The 13500-nt window shown below is 40.1% G+C and overlaps 1 protein-coding gene across 2 annotated transcripts in view; it reads right to left on the bottom strand.

Moving 5' to 3' along the window:
- STK32A (serine/threonine kinase 32A) overlaps nt 1-13500 on the bottom strand; it is a 132492-nt gene that overhangs the window by 45600 nt on the left and 73392 nt on the right. The gene's annotated exons all lie outside the window — the stretch shown is intronic.

The raw sequence follows: 13500 nt of genomic DNA, 5'->3' as shown, positions 1-13500 counted from the left end.
ACAGAAACATTTTAATGGTTTTTATCCCCCAAGTTCTTGAGAAGGAAAAAAATACATACGATTCTATAATTTATTATTTAAGATGTCACACAAAGGTTATTGGTCACATAAACAGATGTATGTTAAGAAAAAAAAAGTGAGGTGGGGATGGCAGGGTGGAAGAGGTCATTGTAAGCAGAAATGCATGGTTTGGAACAGGAGGCAGCTGTGAAGATGGCCAGACCTACATTACGGGTCTGGGTACAATGTCCATCCTTTTTTATGAACTGGCTGATTCTTCTTTTTAATTTAAATTTCATTTTTAAAAATTGAGATATAATTGACATATCAGTTTCAGGTATAGGACATAGTGATTCGATACTTATATATATATTGTGAAACGACCACATCCATCAGTCTAGTTAGTATCCATCACCACACATAGTTACAGTGGGTTTTTTTTATTCTTTTGTGTTTTACTGTGGTGAGAATTTTTAAGATTTACTCTTTGAGCAGCTTTCTGCCTGCTTAGTTTTGTTGTTATTCAAGTCCAGCATTTCCCACAGGTTTGTTCAAGGGGATATGAATTACATTATATTCTGTAATAATATAATACATAATACATATTCCATATATAATATTTATAAATACTACTATTTATAAAGCATTATATAAACATATAATGTTTGCATATTCATTTTGGGTGTAATGGCTTTTCATGGATAGCAATGCCTTTTATTTGTGATCTCATGACACAGATCCAATACCATTATATATTAATCAGGTGATGAGGACAGTGATTTTACCAACCTCCCATCTATGAAAATGTTACCCAGTTATTCCTTTTTGGATTTGTGTTTCTTTTCCTGTAGTCTCACCAAAGACACCAGCACATTCCCCATGCCTTTCTTCTCTCAGATGTCTTCTCCTGTGGCTTCTGAATTTCTCCTCCATTATCCCTAATAATTTAGTGTGTATGTACCCTCCACAAAACACAAGCTAGATCATTAGACCCCCATCTCAGCACCTCACTCTCCTCCAGTCCCCACAACCCAAGCAGCTTATGCAGAGATTCACCCAACCAACACAGGTTTCTTTGGTAATGGGGAAAAGTGGTTGGGACCAGATCTTAATGACCCTTAGGTGAAAAAAGAGGACAGTTCTTCAGTAGAGAGCACTTGAAGGAGTTACAAATAAGCTCTTAAATCAAGATCTGAGAAAGAACTTCTTAATAGATACTTCCAAGGTTGGCATAATCTACCATGAAATCTTAAAATGTGCCGTGGATGCTGTCACTGAGGCTGGATAAGCATTTGACAGTGGTACAGCAAGTGGGCAGTGCAGCAGAGGGATACTAACCTGCCCAGCTGACCTTTCACAACCCTTTGAGCCCTGACTTTCTGTGCACCATCCAGGCTTCTCACAGATGCTCCCTGAAAAGTCACCTTCCTTCATTGATTTATCACTTATATACCAAAGGAAAGCAGTACTATCCACATTTGCCTAAATAAATAAATAAATGGAATAAATTTTAAAAAGGAGACTTAAGGGCCCTGACTTGTCTACAGTCTCCTAGCTCATAAATGGTACAGATGGAATTTAAATGTCATGGTCTTTCCACTATTGCTCAATTGGTTATTTTTAGCAAGTAGGTTCCAAGCATGGGGTCAACTCCTTAGTTAGTAGTGTCTGCCATGTTGAAAAGGAGGGTGTTCATGTTCAAGAGGAAAGAGGGTGAAGATTGATCAGCAATTCCTGACAGAGACACAAGAAGAGGTGTTTGAGGAGAGCTGGTAGAAAAAAATGGTCAAACTACTATATTATCCCTGAGGAACAGCATGGTTTGAGCTGCCATTTATTGTCCATGTTATGAGAGCTACTTGATAGAGGACATATATTTTACCTCCAACCACAGCTCCCTAATGTGGATGTTATACCTAGCAGGTAAAGAAAGGGCAACTCAGAGAGTTGAAAATAATGTATATTTTCCAGCCTACTCTATGATATAGCCATGTCTCTTTAAATGTAAAAGTAAAGTTCCACGTGTCTTACTGTGGAGTAAATCTGTTTTTCTAGAAGGTGACTCATGTTTATCTTGATGGTATAGACCCAGTAGTACAGACATCCCTGTCAAAAAGCACGGTTCTGTAAAACCATCCCATTCACTTGAGATTTTTAGCCAACTTTGCAATCTTTGGAGGCAGAATGTTTAATGACAAGGCTCCCTGCCTTGCTGTTAAGCATTGGTCAAAGCTCATTCACTGCCATTATTTATTGCCTTTAATCTGGACTCACACAGATAGAAACCTAGGTCATGTTTCCCTGTTCAGTAACCAAGGAAGCAAGGACACAGCATCAGGGACCTGAACTAAATCCCCTAGCCATGGAGACTGGCCTGAACTCAGATCTCCTGGATCTTCCCTCAATCCGAAGTGCTTTTACGGATGGAGATGTACTAGTTTGAGGAGGGGAAAGTGTCTACAAAGTATGAGAGACCAAAACGTGGTCATCTATTGATTGTAACATATTAACTGCCATGAGAGGGTGTTTTTGTTTGTTTGTTTGTTTTTTGTTTTTTGTTTTTTTAAATAACCAAATTGAGGAGAGGCATATTCAATTTGGGGCAAAAAGCAATTTGTCTCATTCAATGAGACCTAAGGGGGATTCTGCCATATGGGCCTTCAGGAAAACTTTTGCTTCCCCAGTAAAAGATGAGAAATACCCTTCTGGGACTGAGACCTCTGATTGTGTATATTGAAGACAGTAACAGTATCTATAGGGTTGCCTTGAAGGTTTAGTGAGACAAGGCAGATAAAACTCTGAGTCCAGTAGTCTGCACACAGTGGTGGTTCAACTGTCAGTAAACATTGAACAAATGATTAGGAAGTGTCCAGGTAGAAAGGGCTAGATGGTGAGAAACTTATGTCAAACTGAGGGTATTTAAGGGATGAATAGTCGTTTTCAACTACCACTGAATCATTGTGACGTTCTAATGATGGTAGATTTCACTTAATGCAACATGTGAGAGACCAGGATAAGCCTTTAAGTGCTTTATTCTATGTTATCCTCAACAGCCTTATCAAGTCAGTACAGTGATTCTCCCTATTTCATAGATGGGGCCCCGAGAAGCCTAGGATGGAGCTATCCTATTGTTGTCCATTATTATGAGAAGTTAGGACTTCACTTCTGATCACCAGAAGTGATATTCAAAATACATCACAGGGAACAAACACTGGCTAATCAGAACAGGACACTGACCAGTAACAATCCTGGAGGCCACTGGTGAACGACCCGTGCCTGTGGGGGACAACTAAGCAGAAGCTGTGTCTGACGTAAGCCTCCCATGGGCAGCAGCAGAACCAACCGTGAGGCTGCCTGTGAGTCAGCAGGAGGAAGAACTTTCTGTAAATCAGCAGTGTCTGAAGGTGAAATGAACTACTTTATGTGGCTGCCAGTGGCCATTCTCTGACGTATTGAAAGGCTAGGGAAACAGTTTCTTGTTGGGGAGGTTACGGAAGGAATTCTGTCTTTGGATGGAGGTAGGACTTGATTTCTAAGCTAACCTTGGGCTCTATTATCCTACAGGCTGGTAACGGTCTTAGTTGCTTAATATTTCTCTGGAAAATAGCAAAATCCTCCACTCTTAACCTCAAAAGTGGTAACAGATTCAAATATGTTCCCTTTCCTGGACTGGCTTTATCTTTTTAGCCAAGCACAAGTGGGAAGTAAGGTTGAGCTCAAGGATTTGCTTGAACATGGTGAGGTGACCTGGCCCCAGCTCCCCTCTCTTACCACTGCTTGAACCACTCTCCCCTTTTCTCAGACACATTCCCACCACAAAGACCACTGTTCTGCTGCAGGAGAGAACAGATTTCCACCTTAGAACTGCTGGTTCAGCAAGTCTGGCTCCAGACGCCACCCACACCTGGGGATTCTGTGAGGCCCACACTAATACCTCAGGTAGGCTTCCCTCCAAATGCGTACTCTCTGAGATCCCTGCTTATTGCCCGAGAAGCACTGAGGGCAATCTGTAATGAACACGGTAACTTGCATATCTGGTTCCTTGTTCATTGTCTGTCTCTTCAACTAAACCATGAGCTCTACGAGGACAAAAAACCAGGTTTTTATTCTTCAAAGCTCTGTGCAAGAACTATGTGCCTGGCCCACAAACAAGGGACCAAACTTGAAAGAATGAAGCTTAAGCTTTGTACTGAAATGTGTGGGGGGGGGAGGGTAAGGTAAAATTTAATTTGGACCAAGTCGCGGGTTGCATATTAATGAAACCCTGAACCTTATAGAAATTATTGGAAGCACAGTGCAGGCTAGTTAAATGTCAATCTACAAATGAACCGTTCTCTGCCTTTTTCACGTGGGTTTTCATAGGTGGGTGGTCTCAGTTGAGAAGCGCATTCACAAAACTCCTTTTTGAAACTGCCCGATGCCTAATACGAAGAAGGCAGATTCTCCTGTGTTTGCAATGTGTTATTCATGCTCATTCATTATTTGGTAGCTCAGGAGCAGGTGCTGGGTAGAACTTATCAACCTAATACCCTCATTACTGCTCCACCGTTTTGTTTTTGAGGCTCAAGCGGCCCTTCTGCTGTGGGAGGTAGAAAAATAGAATGTTTGCCAGGCTTATGATCTACTGAAGAGAAGATTGACCAAAACAAAAAGAAAGGGCATTTTCTTAACCATTCCACAGAAAATGATGGCCTGAAACCACATTCTGGATCCCACTGCAACAACAGATATTATCAGTACACTGCAAAGAAGGAAGCCGACATCAAGTGGAACGTATAAGGCATAAGTAATCGTTAATCTACCATTTTTTGGACCTTTAGTTTTCTCATATTGGACATGCTGCTTTGGGATATGGAAAAAGATTCAACTTCCCTTATAGATGTTTCAGAGCAAAACAAAACACCTTGGACCAGAGAGATGTTATAAAAAGCCACAGATATTTGAAATATCTTGCCAGATCTGAAACACCAAAGACAGTCTCTGGACAACATGGTTTACCATATACTAAAGCCAATGGATTTGACTTCTTAAATATTCTCATAGGTTACCCTAATTTTACAGGCAATTTTAACAAGCTGTTTTTTTTTTTTTTTTTAATTCGGTCTCCCATCCCATAATATATTCAAAGCAGCCTATCAAGAGTGAGGACAGACGCTGTTCTGAGTAGCACCTGCTACATGTGAAGATTGAAGTCTTAGCAGCTAAGCAAACTGTACAAGCATACTATGTTAGTTTGTTAGGGTTGCTGTAACAAAGTACTACCAACTAAGGAGCTTGCAGAACCCCAGAAACATGTTTATCTCCCAGTTCTGGAGAGTACATGTCAAAATCTTTGAGCAGGGCCATGCTCCCTCTGAAACCTGTATGTGAGAGCCCTTTCTTTCTTCTCCCTAGCTCCTGTGGGTTTGCTGGAAGTCTTGGGCCTTCCTTGGCTTCTAGACCCACCACTCCAGTCCTCCATCTTGACGTGGTGTCTCCCTGTGGCTTTCACGTAGTCCTCTCTCTGTGCCCAAATATCCTCTTTTGATAAGAACACCAGTTACATTGGACTAGGGCCACGTAATGAACCACTTTTACTTGATTACCTCTGTGAAGACTCTATTTCTTAATAAGGTCACCTCCTGAGAGACTTGGATTTAGGATTTCAACATATCTTTTTGGGAGAGATGCAATTTAGCCCATAGCCCATACCAATTAAAAATATGTATCTAAACCAATGTTTGCTGCTTTTGGATAAACAGCAGTAAATAGCTCATCTGATCTTGAGGGTACCTATTATTTTTGTATGAGTGAAAATAAGGGAGGCTATATTAAGAGCAGACATAGGCTATCTTTGAATCAGATAATCCTACTTTTGAATCTGGCCTTAGTACACTATGATATTAGTAAAATTATTCAACCCTGTCATGGTACCGTTGACTCTCAAATTAGGCAGTACATACAAAATGTTTATTATCATGGTAGCCACTGGCATTTTCCCAATAAATAATAGCTCTTCTTAAGTCATTAAGAAGATGATATATGTGGTTCATAGCATAAATTAAATGGTTAAAAAATGTTGGTGAACAGAAAGGAAGAGGCACCTCTAGGAATTAGAAAAACATGTCTCCAGATGACTCACTCCCACAGGCTTCAGAAAGCTGGGTGGTGTCACTGAGTGGGCAAGTTCATTCATCTGTCACTCAATAATTGCTGACTGTAATGATCAGCTGCAGAAAGATCTCGTTTTCCCCTATGCATTATCATCTCAGGAAAATGAAGTGTGACTTTCAAGACAGTATGGTGTGTGTGAATCAGACAAAAAGGTGAAATGTCAACCAGGAGAGCTCTGCCTGTAACAAACTAAAGACCTTGGTTGAAACAGATACTTTTGATCTGCAACTGGATAGTAAATAAGACCTTAACTGGCCAGTGTGCTAACAGCTGTTTATCACATCTCACCCTCACACGCTCTTTAGACAGTACAGTTTGTTTTGCTTTGATTTAAGATTTTTTTCATGAGAGAGAGAAAGAGCAAGTGCACAAGTAGGGGGAGTGAAAGGTAGAGGAGGAAGTGTGACTCAATCCCAGGACCCTGAGATCGTGACCTGAGCCAAAGGCAGACACTCAACCAACTGAGCCACCCAGGTGTCACATATAGTACATTTTGGTTATACAGCCTTCTTGGGGAGAAATGGGTATGTGGTAGAGAGCAAAGAAACAATGAGCTCATACATGAAGAGCATCCTACCGGAGCTAAGAGGAAATCATCCTAGACTCTTAGGTATGAAAGAACCATTCCTGATGATTTAGTCTAGCCTCCTTGGCAGGGAAGTTTGTGGCTATGTTTAAGGTCATGGAGGAAATAGGATGTCAGAATCTGGTGTAGTACAACTTTCTTAGAGGAAGTATGGGGGACAGATTGATGGTGACCCCAATGATTCCCACTTCCTGGTGTTCATGCTTTGTATCATCCCCGGCCACTGAGTATGGGTTGATTGTATGGCTTGATTCCAACCAATATTATGTAACAAAGTTGAAGAGATGTCAATACTGTGATTGTGTTCTATTAGGTAATGGATATTCAAGGATATATACTCTGCCTTTCTAGTATACTCACTCTAGAGTTTTGCTCTCTTCACTGAATTTGAGAATACAAGCTAACACGCGTCCTGCAGCCACAAAGAAATTAATTCTGCCAACATCCTGACCAGACTTGAAGTTGACCCTTGCCCAGGCCAGCCTGCAGAAGAGAACCCAGTTGTGGCCAACATCTAAGATGTGCCTAGACTCCTAATCTGAAGAAACCATGAGATAATCAATATATGTTTTTTTAAGTCACTTTGTGGTCATATCTTACATAGCTTAAACAACTAATACACCATGGAGGAAAGACAAAGCAGAGCTCCATATGCTGTGGGTACACAGTAGGAATGTGTAGAATAAATTTTAAAAGTTGCTTAAGACAGACTCACCCACAGTACCCTTTACCTGCTACATTCACCCAAGGATCACAAGTCTGGACTGTCCTTGTTCATTTGTTCAGTCACTGATTTATTCAGCAACCATGCTGGATTAAATTATATGCTAGGATTAAGAACACAAGTAAGGTGGTCGCCACCCGTAAGGGCTTCAGTTTGGGAGGGAGAGACAGCACTTGATAAAAAATCTTGTGATCTAGGGGCTACAGATTAGAAGCAGTAATATAACCATTGTGAAGATGCAAATGAGTGTGTGTGTGCGTGTTGGCGTGTGTGTAATGGGATATGCAAAAAACCACCTATTTTATTTCTACTACGTGCCACAGGATATAGATACTGAAATGTTTCCTTGGCTCCCTTTCATGCTGTGATATCCTTAACTCTGGATGAAGGGCACGTGTCTCTCCTTGTCCCCACTGGAGTCAGCACCAAGAACACTGTCTAGCAACAAGGTGCTCACCAATCAGTTTTTGAATGAATATTTATGGTAGAGCCATTATCCCTAAAATTTTTCTTCACCATTGAAATGCTGACTTCTGGAAGAATGATAGCTTCTACTTACAAGTAGCTACTTCAGTCCAAGAGCAAATGTGGGAAAACTAGTTCCTATGTGTTTCTTCCTGAAGGCTCCAAGATGAACCCAAGTATCAGTAATCATTCCCTGTGATGATAGCCAAGAAGACAAAGATGATGAATGAAAATACCATCCTGTCTATATTTTGGGCGATCATACATTTTCTTTTATTCCTCCTTCAATACATTCCAGAAACAGCTGGAGATGAAATATTTGCAACTCTCTACTGTATCGCAGTTATCTCTACAAATTGCCTAATTAGAGTTTCATCTCATTCCTGTAGGATTTGGAAAGCAGGAAATATATATATATATATATATATATATATATATATATAATTATATATATATATATATATTATATATATATAAATATATATAAGATTTGATGAGAGTGGGGTAATTCTTAGAGGAAAAAATGATCAAACATTCCTTCACAAATGGTATTTTGATCCAGGATGACTTACTCTTTTACTGTCGTGTACAATTGGCCTCATTAGGGTGAATTTATAACTGAGGCTTCTTTAACATCTGACCAGGGAGTGAATATAAATTTATCTTTGGGCCCTAATCATTACTTTCTATCACATTAGTCACTAGAGAGATTGTGGCAATCAACAATTCAAATATCACTATCCCCACAGGAAGGATTGTAACAGGTTTCATGTTCCCTGTTTTCTTCATAAAAGCAAATAATTACTGTGTCTACATTTTAAAATCCTTACTCACCAAGTTAATGTCAGTTAAGGGGGAAGTAATGAGCTAGAAGCTGGCCGTCATTTGGAAACTGACACTGATTTTCAAGCTGTCCTCATAGAAAAATATTTGACATCTTGCTAATAAGAAAAGTGTCCAATTACAGAATTCAAAATTAATGGTTATGGTGCAATCCTGTGTCTTCCACAACAACTGTAGAAAAGAAAGTTTTAAAAATTGAGGACAAGTAGCTAAATATTCTATGTATTTAAGAAACTACCAAAAATTAAATTTGGTGGATTAAAAACAAAAATCCACAACAAACAAACAACCTCCCCTTTAGTCTTGGGTGGAATTTATGAAAGAAACAGGATTTACAGTATTCAAAAAATAACTAAAGTAGACACTGCTGGCGGGAAAGTCAATGTGAAGAAAAAAATGAAAACCAGAGATGATTCTCTGCAACCCAGGGAGATAAATGAGTGCTTTTATTCGGAGTACACTTCTTCTGACATAGACTAGACTCTTCTTTCTGCTCTAGTTGTTAAAACCGTTTTAAGTCCTCTGAGCTTTCAAGAAACTTTGTTTTGTCCCCTCAAACTGTCATCTTGTCTGAAGTACTTCAGGATTTCTCACAATTTAGCATCCAGTTGTAGGCTGTTCTCTCGTCAGTGGGTTCCACATGGACCGTCTTCACCTGGGCAGCCAGACTGCACGTCTGCAAGCAGCGGCCATGTCTCACCTTGTCCCACGTCCCCCTCAGAGCCACAACCATGCCGAGCACCAGCAGTGTAGAGAGTGGCGGAGATGTCTGCATGTCCTTCAGGGAGGGCTCACCTGCTTGTTAGCCATGCAAACTTGGGCAGCTACCTCATCTTTCTATACCAGTTTCCTAGGCTGTAAAATGGGGACAATGACACCCTCAGCCTCCTTGTTGTGAGCAGATTAAATGAGATAAATCACAAGTGCTCACCAGAGCCCCTGGTCCCCAGGAATCCCTCAGTAAATGGCAGCCTACCACTGCTACTGCTCCACACGGGTTTGCTGACAGAGAGGGATGATTTTTGAAACTTCTGCCGTGTCCAGAGACAAAATGCTGCTTTGAGTCTGAAATTAGGAAGTCATATATTTTTATATATGCAGATGGTCTTTCCTTGTCTTAGGAAGCTATTGAATTTCATAGACTCTGTTTTCTTTGTTCACACTGTAATAACTCAGAACTCGAGATGGGTCTTATAATCCAATTTTTCTGAGTAGCAGAAAGATTTTGTTTTGTTATCCTAGATGCTATCAAATCTAGCATGAATTTTGGGGATTTTTTTGAAGAAAAATTTTTTCTTTTTGAGAGGGAGAATAGGAAACAGAGGAGAAGGGAGAGGGAATCTTAAACAGGCCACACGCTAAGCGTGGATGTGGGGCTTGATCTCATAACCCTGAGATCATGACCTGAGCTGAAACCAAGAGTTAGGCACCCATCTGATTAAGCCACCCAGGTTCCCCCTGCAGAAAGATTTTAAAAAGAGAATGAAACTATTCAAAAGCCTTCTCTTCTTTGCTGTTGCTTTTCATGCTTTTAACTCTGCCCGGCAAGCTGGAGCCTCAGAGTGCCATCATTATTATCCTTTTAACACCTCAGACAAAGGAACACAGCTTGTTTTATTGCATCCCTGTGTTTTAAGCCACTTGACACCTTCTCAATTTGATATTCGGTACTCTGGAGGCAGAAAGCCATGGTTATCAGAGTCCTGTCCCAATTAACATGTTTACTTGGCCTCTACTGTCTTGAAAAGCCTTAATGATGTTGATACGTGTCCTAATTTTCTCCAGAACATTTATGGGTTTGCTTGTTGCCCAAGCATAATTATTAATAGTGACTCCTTTCATTCTCAGGAGTAGCCTGGTTTGCGTGATAACTCATATGATTACTCCTCGTGAAGACCAAGGCAGGTCTGAAAGTCTTGGCTTTCATGCCTTGTATTCTAATTTTGTCTTCATTATTTATAAAACTGGCTTTTAGTCAATCATTTGTGTGGTTCTGGCAGTGCTCATTCCCTCATATTTTTACTACATGCTGGTTATACAGTGAAAAGCCAAACACACAAGGCCCTAACTCATGAGGTTTACACTGTAGTAGAGCAGCAGATAATAAGCAGATAATAATAATAACATGTCACAGCTCCTGAGGACAGGTACAAAGGGCTGCAGTGCTCTACCAGAAGGAACACATGTGGGGCACTTGGGTGGCTCAGTCAGTTCAGTGTCTGCCTTGAGCTCAGGTCACAGTACCAGTACCAGGTCCTGGGATCGAGTCCCGCATCAGGCTCCTTGCTTAGTGGGGAGTCTGCTTCTGCTTCTCCCTCTGCCTCTGTCTGCGGCTCCACCTGCTTGTGCTCTCTCTCTCTCTGTCTCAAATAAATAGGTAAAGTCTTTAACACATACACACACACACAAAAACACATAAAGTGCAGTGGGGCCTTATAGGCAACAGAAATACACTGCATTATTTTATGACCCAAGAAGATGTGCTCTCATTTTCACACCATGCTCAGAATGTCACTGAGTTTGCCTCACACTCATTTGCCGTGGTTAGGAGACACTTTAGTACAAAGAGGCTCTTCTGAGAATGGGCATGTAGTAATGATTGTGAGTGTGTAAAGGCCAAGGGGCAGAAAGTTAACCCCTGGTCTCCTATTTAAGTGGCAGAATGATGATGAGAGCAACAGAGAGCAATGGAAGACGTGAAGGGCAGCAAACTCCTTAGGGGAAAAATTATGTTGACTTCTCTGAGTTTTTTTCCCCTCCTGAATTCCTTTTGGAATACATTTCTAAGCATAAGGAAGAGAATATTAAGCCCAGAGAGAAAAGGCTGGGGACCAGATTCAAATAGGGGAAGAAGAAAGTTGAAAGGTACTTGTCGCCATGCAGACTTCTCATGGTACCTGCCTCTTTTTTGAGATCCAGAGTGTCAGCAACCCAAGAAGACTGTGGGTGGGCAATTTGGGGTTCGCTGAGTGAGCATGAGTACCTTGAGAGGGACATCACAGACTACCAATAGGAAAGTTTCTCCTTTGAAAGAACCATGGGGACCAGAAAGTCAGTACGGGAGAAAGACTGCTTGGGAACAGGGTTCCCAGTTACTGACAAAACACCAGGTGTGTTCATTTACTTCCAAGATCCTATATAATTAACCTGTCTTCTTTCTGTTCATCTGTTGCCTGAAGACTGTATTTCCAATACAAATAAGTCTTCCAAAAGACAGGAAATTAAACAATGAGCATATAAGTATTCGGGATTAAGGACACACACACACACACACACACACACACACGGATTGTTCCATAGTGTCTGCACAAAGAATCTATAAATTATGATGCTACATCTTCACTCACAGGCTCTGTACTAATCTAGATAAATTTTAGGCAAAAGTCAACCTAGTGGTTGGCAAATAGTTTATTTGGCCAAATTTTTACTACACTGTAAAGACATAAACATACTTAAAATCCTAGCAAATTCTTCAAAGATTAGAAACAAGACAGTGGCAGACTCAAATGTGTTGATTTTTTCACTTAATGATGTGTACTTAATGCCTATATTTCATATGTGTCATGAATTCGAGTTGGTGTAGTAGTTATGACTTTGGGTTCAGAGAGACCTAGGTTTATTGACTTTACTGAATCGGTTCTAGGACTTTTTGGTGGAGTCTTTAGGATTTTTCTATAGCATCATGTCATCCAGAAATATTGGAAGTTTTACTTCTTCCTTACCAATCTGGATGCCTTTTATTTCTTTTTGTTGTCTGCTTGGTGTGGCTAGGACTCCCGGTACTATGAAATAGATTGAGCTAGAGAATATAATGCTAAGTGAAATAAGTCCATTAGAGAAAGACAAATACCATATGATTGCTCTCATACATTGAATTTAAGACACAAAACAACAAGCAAAGGGAAAGAAAGAGAGAGAGAGAGAAACCAAGACACAGACTCTTAACTATAGAAAATAAATGGTTACACAGAGGGAGGCTGGTGGGGGGGAATGGGTGAAATAGGTGAGGAGGGCACTTATCTAATGAGCACTGAATAATGTACAGAATTGTTGAATCACTTTATTGTACACCTGAAACTAATATAAGACTGTATGTTAACTGGACTGAAATTAAAATCAGAAACTTAATAATAAATTCTCATAAATACCCCAGATAATAATTTAATATCTCCAAATCATGGTTTTCTCATACTTAATATGGTCTGACTATACCTGCTCTGATCACTTATCCCACATTATTATAGAGATTGACATACTATATAGGAAATCAATATTTAAATTACCAATATCTTTACATCACACAAATTCTACTCTTGAAACCAATACTATATCATATGTTAACTGATAAGAATTGAAATAAAAACCTAAGAAAAAAAACCCTACCAGTATCTTTAAAAACAAACAAAAAAGATTTTATTTCTTTATTTGAGAATGAGTGAGAGGGAGAGGGGGGGAAATGTGAAACAGACACCACACTGAGTGGAGAGCCTGACACAGGGCTCGATCCCACACCCCAAAATCATAACCTGAGCTGAAATCATGAGTCAACTGACTGAGCCACCCAGGCTCCCCACCTACCAATATCTTTTTTTTTTTTCCACCTACCAATATCTTTACAAATAAAAGTATTATCTTTTTTTGGTCTATTGTCTGTTAGGGTTTATAGCTACTGTGTTATATCTCTGTCTTCATTTAGCGTGGATTCCACAAGGGAAGGAGACACATTCTT

This window comes from Mustela nigripes, chromosome 12 (genome assembly GCF_022355385.1).
Source record: "Mustela nigripes isolate SB6536 chromosome 12, MUSNIG.SB6536, whole genome shotgun sequence".
NCBI classification, from domain to species: Eukaryota; Metazoa; Chordata; class Mammalia; order Carnivora; family Mustelidae; genus Mustela; species Mustela nigripes.
This window is presented reverse-complemented; position numbering and strand designations above follow the sequence as displayed.